Source organism: Lagenorhynchus albirostris, chromosome 10, assembly GCF_949774975.1.
Source record: "Lagenorhynchus albirostris chromosome 10, mLagAlb1.1, whole genome shotgun sequence".
NCBI lineage: Eukaryota > Metazoa > Chordata > Mammalia > Artiodactyla > Delphinidae > Lagenorhynchus > Lagenorhynchus albirostris.
The window spans coordinates 59852006-59861019 of record NC_083104.1 but is presented as its reverse complement, the minus strand read 5'-3'; positions in this window follow the sequence as shown (position 1 = coordinate 59861019).

Genomic DNA, 9014 nt, shown 5'->3' with positions numbered 1-9014 from the left:
GGTTTCAAACGCGTGATGTTTCAGGGTTTTTTTTTTTGTTTCTTTGTTTTAGTTTGTTATTTTTGTGTGTAAAGGTATTCGTTGCAAGAGACAGAAGCGATGTCTATCTACCCCAAGCACAGGATAGCCATTGTTTTGGTACCTGGTCTGGGTAAGACCCCTTTTCTTCTGGGTTTCATTACCCTCTCCTTTTAAAGACTGCTGCCAGTGCTGAAACCCATGTTGGTCCTGAGCTCAAATCATCGACTGGTATGGTAGTCCTAAGAATGGGAGAAACAGCCCTGGAAACATCATACCTAATGATTTGAAAAATCAGTATTAAGAATGAAGTGTAGGGGCTTCCCTGGTGGCACAGTTGTTAAGAATCCACCTGCCAATGCAGGGGACACAGGTTCAAGCCGTGATCTGGGAAGATCCCACGTGCTGCGGAGCAACTAAGCCTGTGTGCCACAACTGCTGAGCCTGTGCTCTAGAGCCCGTGAACCACAACTACTGAGCCTGCATACCACAACTACTGAAGTCCGCGTGCCTATAGCCCGTGCTCCACAACAAGAGAAGCCACAACAATAAGAAGCCTGCACACTGCAACAAAGAGTAGACCCCGCTCGCCGCAACTAGAGAAAGCCCATGTGCAGCAGCGAAGACCCAATGCAGCCAAAAGTATATTAAAAAAAAAAAAAAAAAGAATGAAGTGTAGAGGGACTTCCCCGGTGGTCCAGTGGTAAGAAATGCGCCTTACAATGCAGGGGATGGGGGTTCAAGCCCTGGTCAGGGAACTAAGATCCCACGTGCCACGGGGCAACTAAGTCTGTGTGCCACAACTACTGAGCTCACTCGCCTCAACGAGAGAGCCCGCATGCTGCAAGCTACAGAGCCCACGCTCTCTGGAACCTGGACACCACAACTACAGAGCCCACATGCCTGGAGCCTGTCCGCCACAACTAGAGAAGAGAAAACCCACATGCCACAACTAGAGAGAAGCCCGCACACCACGAGGAAGAGCCTGCACGGCCACAACGAAAGATCCCGCATGCCTCAACTAAGTGTTGTGTGCCGCAACTAAGACCTGATGCAGCCAAAATAAATAAATAAATAAAAATAAATTAAAAAAAAAATCTTAAAAAAAGAAAAAAAAGAATGAAGCGTAGAAACCTGCCAGCCAGAGTCTGAACTCCTGCAGGTGGGTGCTATCAGGGAGGAGTTTACCTAAAAAGACTCCTGTGGATTATTTGTTTTACGAGTGTTGGAATCAAGGCTGAGTTAAGACTGCATCCTGACGCAATTCTGGTTCTATTTTCCTTTACCTTCTCCATGGCAACCACTCAAGACAGACACTTCAGAAGACACTCCAGTTACTGGCTGGGATAGAACCTTCTAGCACTACGATAGTACCTTCAGCCTCCACCCTCAGAGGGACACAAGATTCTTGCTTCCAAATTTGAAATGACTTCACTTCCAAATTTGAGACACCAAATATGAAACATTGACTCACCTGGGCCTTTTATGATGACAATATAAAAATATTTTTAGGGAAAAAAACCTTTAAATATGAGTATCAGTTAAATAATTTAGTTAGTATTTAGTTCTTTTTTTTTAGCAGATTACATTTTAATATACATAAAGTAGAATTTATATATATATATATATATATATATATTCTTTCCAAGCTGTTTAACTCCTGAATTTTTAAGTATTCCGTTTAAGTACATCCTTGAATCATTAGCAAACATTTTTGGGTTTTGAATGTTTTCTCAGAGTTTCATTGATTTCAAGGTAGCTGTTGAATTTTTTTTTTTTTTGCGGTACGTGGGCCTCTCACTGTTTTGGCCTCTCCCGTTGCGGAGCACAGGTTCCGGAGGCGCAGGCTCAGTGGCCATGGCTCACAGGCCTAGACACTCCGTGGCATGTGGGATCTTCCCAGACCGGGGCATGAGCCCGTGTCTCCTGCATCGGCAGGGGGACTCCCAACCACTGCGCCACCAGGGAAGCCCACTGTTGAATTTTAAGCAGTATGTTAAAAATTATGTGTCCGTAAGAGATATGAAAATTGTTGCTTGGTTATTCATATATGGCTAAGAGATAAAGATATAAAATCTCCTAGCAATGAAGGTATTATCTTTATCTCTCAAAGACACAACTATTAAAACACATTTCTCTTCCTTAATATTTTGTAAATCCATTAAGGTTAATGGATGTTCTAAACAACCTTGAGCCTTTTGGATGAGTGCTTTTAAACAACATTGTTTATCTCCCACAAAATAAGCACTCCAAAGGCCTAGTACGTCTATCCCTAAGCCAATACATTCTGGAAATAACTCAGTCATAAAATTCTATTATCCCTCATTCAAATAAAATAATCTCTGGAGCAGAAAGGAATAACTGACTTTTAAGATTTAAAAAATTTTAAATTTAAATTGATTTTACATTTCTAAATTTGTTGAAAATTGTTTTAAATCACTGTGGGAAAGTTATCCCAAGTAGCATAAATCAAAAGGCTTACTGTTAATCTAATTTATGATTAGGCTAGATTTCTCGAACTTGAGTGATATAAAGAAGCCCTTAAGAGGAAGAAAATTTTTGAGGATACCCAGAGTTGATGTATACCATTTTGATGTCATTGTTCTTGTTACGATAGTTTTTATATGTGCATAGCTAAGATACCCCCGAAAAACCTAAATACATTTACATGTTAGACACAAACAAAATTGTAAAGCTGATAGAATTCCAATGAACAATAATAATTTAATTTGCTGGATAAGGTTTTGTGAAAATTAAAGAGCATATGATAAGGTTAATGATAGAAAGATTTTGTCACGTTTTTACTAGATGATTTTTATTTTGAGCACAGTGGATCATCATCTGAATCATTGTCATTACCATAGTTGGTTATTTATTTATTTTTTAAAAATGAGTTTGTTTTTAGTCACTACAATTGTTTGGAGGACTGATCAAGTTAATTGTTCACCGCAAAATGCAAGAGAGAAAAATTTAGAAGTACAACCAACTGAACATCCTTCATCATAGATTGACTTTTCTTTTTCTTTCTTTCTTTCTTTTTTTTTTAATTGAAGTATAGTTGATTTACAATGTTGTGTTACTTTCAGGTATACAGCTAGGTGATTCAGTTACACATATAAGTATATATTTTTTCAGATTCTTTTCCCTTATAGGTTATTACAAAATATTGAGTAGAGTTCCCTGCGCTATACAGTAGGTCCTTGTTGGTTATCTATTTTGTAATTATGTTAATCCCAAACTCCTAATTTATCCCTCCCCCGCCCCCTTTTCCCCTTTGGTAAGCATAAGTTTGCTATGTCATTGTAGATTGACTTTTCTATATATTGCATATACACTGCTGCAGTTGATCCGTACAAAGGCCAAATCAGAGCAATACTTCTACTTGCAATACTGATGGAGCACTGGCTGGAGGAGCAGGGTGTGTTCTTTGGAATCACTAAGTGTCTTTTGAATTATAAACCCTGTGAAAACCCAAGTGTCTCACCACAAATCTCTATTCCAAATGCTGTGAAATCTTCCTTTGTTCAGTGAACTAAAGTACCATTTACCTTATTTGGCACCAATGAATCCTCTTCATGTTTAAGTTCACCTCTATTATGCTTTCAATAGTAGTTGACTTTTCTACACTGGTTTGTTTTCACAATATCAAACTAAACCTCGACTTGTTGAATATCTTAAGAAACTAAAGGCTTTTTCGTGAGAATATCTTGCAATTGCAAATAATGACTGCAAGACAGAAGCTAGTTTTGTCTGTATAACTGTTGATAAAAATCTAAATTAAGAACAATGATGATGCAGGGTGATGAATTGTATTTTGACTTTAGAAGCTGCTAATAATCTAAGAGCAGCTGGACACACTTACCAATACAGTCATCCCTCTGTATCCGTGGAGGGCTGGTTCCAGGACCCCCAGTGGATACCAAAGTCCGAGCATGCTCAAGTTCCTTGTATAAAAGGGTGTGATATTTGCATATAACCTGTGCACATCCTCCCATATACTTTAAATCATCTCTAGATTACTTATAATACCTAATACAATGGAAATGCTATGTAAATAGTTGTCAGCATGTGACAAATTCAAGTTTTGCATTTTGGAACTTTCTGGAAAATTCTCCCCCCAAATATTTTCCATCCTCAGTTTGTTGAATCCAAGGATATAGAACCATGGATATGGAGGGCTGACTGTACATGGCAAGCCAAACTGTGTCATTTCAGATGATCACATGACACCAACAGGATTGATGTCACAAGCAATGGCTGGACTGAGGGCATATTTGGAAATAACACAGGTTTCCAGATGACTCAGAATATGCTTTAAAAAAAGTCCTTTAAAGCTTATTGTAAACCCATCTAACATGATTCAAAATGGAGTAACACCTGTCAAGGACCCCTATTATGTCTCTTCAGACACCCAAGAACTGGAAAATTACAGAAGACTGCAGGTCTATTCTCCAAAAAGCACACCCTATAGAGACACAGCCAGCCCCGGGTACTGCTGTGGACCAGAATAGACATAAACCCACCCCCTTTTCCTGCACCTTGCCCTTTGAAGCCCAATAAAAGACTCAAACCCCCACCCTTCAAGTGCCAATGCCATTCTATGCGTCTGGCCCCTTTCCTCCCTTGGAAAGTGAATAAAAACTTTCTTTTCTTCCCTTGCTAATATTTCTATGAATTCTTTCACAACCTGCGTCAGCTCACCTAATACTTATCATAAAAAAATGTAAGGAGAAAATGGAAAGAAAAAAAATGGAAATTATATTTGAACGAAAGGACCCCAGAAATTCAATTGGTTTGAGAAATCGTGGGTTAGATCATGTAAATGAAATTGCTGTGATAACGATAATGTGTTCCACAAATGCCCATACTCTGATTGTTAGGAAACAAATATATTGGAAAAGTCTGGAGTTAATATAACATAAAAAAGATCGGATTAAGTCTACATAGCAGACAGAAAATTCCCACGGTGAAGGTCATTAAACTGAGTTTCCAGGAAAACAGCTGCCCCTATCACTCCCCTGTAGAAAGGACAAAATAACCTAATTCCTTCATAAATGTACTCTGGGAAACACTGACCTTGGTTCTGAGCATAGCCTTTGTTGCCTGAATGTGTGTGGGGGTCGGGTGAGGAGGAAGTGGTGGTGAGTGTCCCTGAGGAAGAGGCTGAAGCCTTTGTCTGGCACCTTGTGGGGCAGAGAGGCTGGAAAGAGAGCAGTAAGTGAGAAGACAATTCTGGGTCCCAAGTACACACCACACTGCTTCTGGGGCACCGACACTGAAATATTAACCTCATAAGAAATAACCATGTTCCCTGTAGATGGATGAAGTTTTTACCCCATGGGCCCTTGACTGACAGATTGTTTTGTTGCTCAAAGAGAAGAAAATGCAGATGAGGTGATCACACGTGTGTCAGGTAGGCCCCTTCTATTTTCTCACTGAGGATAACCCTGAGCATTTCTCCTCAAGTGTCTAGATTAGTCAGAGTAAAGGCAGATTTATTTTTATTTTTACATTTCCATTTTCTGAAATGTTAAAATCATTTTCTAGCTGAGGAGGCTAACTTTTGGACATGATTATCAGTCAGCCTGTCAAGGTGGAATTAAATCTTGGCATCACAGCAGGATCATATTTACAACTACCTCAGTTTCCAAAAACCAGCCAATGGAGAGAAAATATTTTGTTCAGGAATTTCAATGGGAAAGCCAAAGTCTAGAGTGAAAACACATCTCCTGTGAACAATTACATCATAAGGCATATGAGAGCCCATCTGGAATCAGGAATAAATACAGAAGAGTTCAATTCAGTTCCGCAGACACTCTGGAATCTCTGCTGTGTGCCGGGAGCTGGTCAGCTTGGCCTTGAGGAGCTCATGGTCTAATCATCAGTCTCATATTAAAAATTCATATATTCAGAAGAGCTTGGGCCCAAAGAACAATGGATGTTGCCAAGACCTAGTTGAATTCATGTAAAATAACCAATTCACTTCAGAAGTTCATATTTAGCTTATTGAATAGACAGTACATTGAAAATGACATCAGTTATAAAGCATAAGACAAAATTGTGTCTGAGGTGAGTTCCTTGATTATTTAGGTTCTTTTCTTATCCCCCTTCCTTCAACTACATTCCTTTTAATACCAAAAGATGATTCTAAGTAGATGGGTCTAGCACAGGGATTCCAATCAGCTTAAATTTAAATAGGGGAAGAAAAATAATACTAAATTGTTAGGCTCCAAATTGGGTTGTGTGCTGACCTAAAATAAGTATTTCTTGTCTTTGGATGCTGTGAGCTGGCATGAATAATAAGTACTGTGATAAAATAAATTCTGCCAAAAAATTAATCTGACACAGAGTAATCAAATGCCTAAAGTTATGGTCCATAAGTAATTATCCATAACTGGTAAGTGGAGCTTATAAATACCAGTACTGAAAACACTTCCATGTGGCTAAACCGAGGTCACATCTTTTTCTGTGCTCTCTGTTAGTCTCCTGTTTGTATAAACAGCACCAAGAGTGAACAGCTTTACTGGATACTATGTTCATTGCGAGTTCATTTCATGCCCATGTCCCGCAAGCCGCCACACTTACCGGACAGATAAACTCGAAGCAGAGGTGTTAGATTAGACCCCATATAGTTCCCATCCCATCTCTCTTCCTTCCATCCCAGGCCCCGATTCAGGATTCTGTGCTCTGGCCACACGATGCTACCCCAAGTGAGAGGGTCAGACTAGTAATCTACCTCTCCTGCCCCCTGCAGTTGTGTCCAGATGCTGAGAAGCTCCTGGCAGGACGAGCTGCTTGGGGGGCTCAGGCAATCCCCCTCCCAGGTCATTACAGGAAAGAGTGAATTACACTAGCAAGTAGGGGTGAGAATTTAGGCAAGGCTGGTGACTCTCAGTGAAAAGGACTCTGGATGTGGGCACCTGAGCAGTTCAGAGACAGGTAGGCAGGAGGAGGACCTGTGTTGCCAGGGTGAGCACCTGGTGCCAGGACCCTGGACAGAAGACAAGGGATATCAGGTGTGAATGGTTGTCTGCAGGAAACCCACATCAGGCCTTCAATGGTCGCTGCTCTGAAACCTCAGTCCCTCCTGCCACGTCAGCCCTGTCTTGGGGCTAATAAGAGAGAAGGGAGAGAACTTACGGGTTTGGAGGGATAGGAAGTGGGGATGAGGTGTGGGGTGGAGAGAGCAGGAAATAAGAGTGAAAACTACTGTACTCCCAATGGGATCCCACGAGGAGGATGACTGACTATGCTCTCCTATTTCTTGGGCTGTCCCTTTTCCTTTTTAGATGTCCACTCTACATATATGTACTGCTTGAAGAAGAATATTAAAAGGAATGTTCGTGTGCCCAGTATTGAGCATAAGCCCCAGAACCATACCAGAACCTTTGAAGGCCCATGTGCCCCCAACGGTGCATCCTCTCCCTCCCCCCAGAGTCAACTACTATCTTGAATTTGGTGTTAATTTCTCTCTTGCGTTTTTGACAATTTCCACCTGCAGTATGGATCCCTGAACAATGTATTATTTCACTTTTTTTAAGCTTTCACATGAATGCTGATATGTATCCATCAGGTTCCAAGAAGAGACAGATGGCACACTCAAAACAGGCTGATTCAAAGATGATTTTTTGCAGAGACCATTTGTGAAGGTGTGGGGGTAGGGAACCATGAGGGTCAATAGCGCAATCAGGTAGGGCCTCACCAAAGTCAACACGTTATGGTGTGGAGGGAGGGACATAGGCAGCCTTGCGGGAAGGCAGCTAGGGGAACAGATACATTGTCTCACTTCCTTCTCTCCTTCCTGCATCCTGTTGGGGCTCATAATTGCCTTCAGAAGGTCTGGAAGCAGAAGGCACAAGAGGACGATTCACATGAATCAGGAGCCGAGAGCAGGAGGGAGGGTGAGGGGTGGCGTGGAAGATACCAGCACCTATGGATTCTCCTATGACTTGCTTTTTCAGTTAACATTATCTTTTTGAGATTCATCAGCGTTGATGTGTTTAATTGTAGTTCATTCAGTTTTGCTGTTGTTTTTTATATTCCACTGTGTGAACTGACTACAATTTATTTGCCATTTTCTTGATGATGGGTACTTACCAGTGTTTATCCTGATGTTGCTATGAACATTCTCGTCAGTGTTTTTTGATGTCTATGTACAAAAATCTCTCTACTGTAAGTACTGTATACTTACAGTAGAATTACAATACTGGGACAAAGGGTCAAATTTGCCAGAAGATGTCAAATTATTTTCAAAGTAGTTTCATCAATTAACACTTCTACTGGCAGTATCTGAGTTCCTTGTCAACACAATATTTTCAGACTTAAAAAATATTTGTTCATCTGGTGGGCTTACAATATTTATCTCATTGTGGTTTTAATTTGCATTTCCTCAATTACTAATGTGGTTGAACATATTTTCACACTTTTATTGGTCATTTATGTTTCCTCTGTTGTGAAACATCTGTTTAGGTTTTTTTTCCCCCTCTTTTCTACTGTGTTTTTACTTTTCTCTTATTGATTATAGTTGGATACTAACTCTTATGTTAATTATTTCTTACAACTTTCTTTTCCCAACTTGCAGATGCTTTAAAAAATGTATGTTTATGTATTTTTAAAGTTAAGTTCTTAATTTTAGTGTAGTTAATATTATCAATCTTTCTTTTGTGCTTGTGCTTTTTAAAAAGAAATTGTGTTAAGATATACATAACACAAAATTTACTGTTTTAAAATGTACAATGCAGTGGCATCGTTATGCAACGATCACCACCATCCATCTCCCTAACTGCTGGTGCTTTTTCTTAATGATTTGTTTAAGAAAATCTTTGCTGGGAATTCCCTGGCTGTCCAGTGGTTAGGACTCACTGCTGAGGGCCCAGGTTCAATGCCTGGTGGGAGGACTAAGATCCTCCCAAAAGCCAAGCGGCTCGGCCAAAAAAAAGAAAAAAAGAAAAAAGAAATTCTTTGCTACATCAAGACTATCTATATACTTGTTCTAA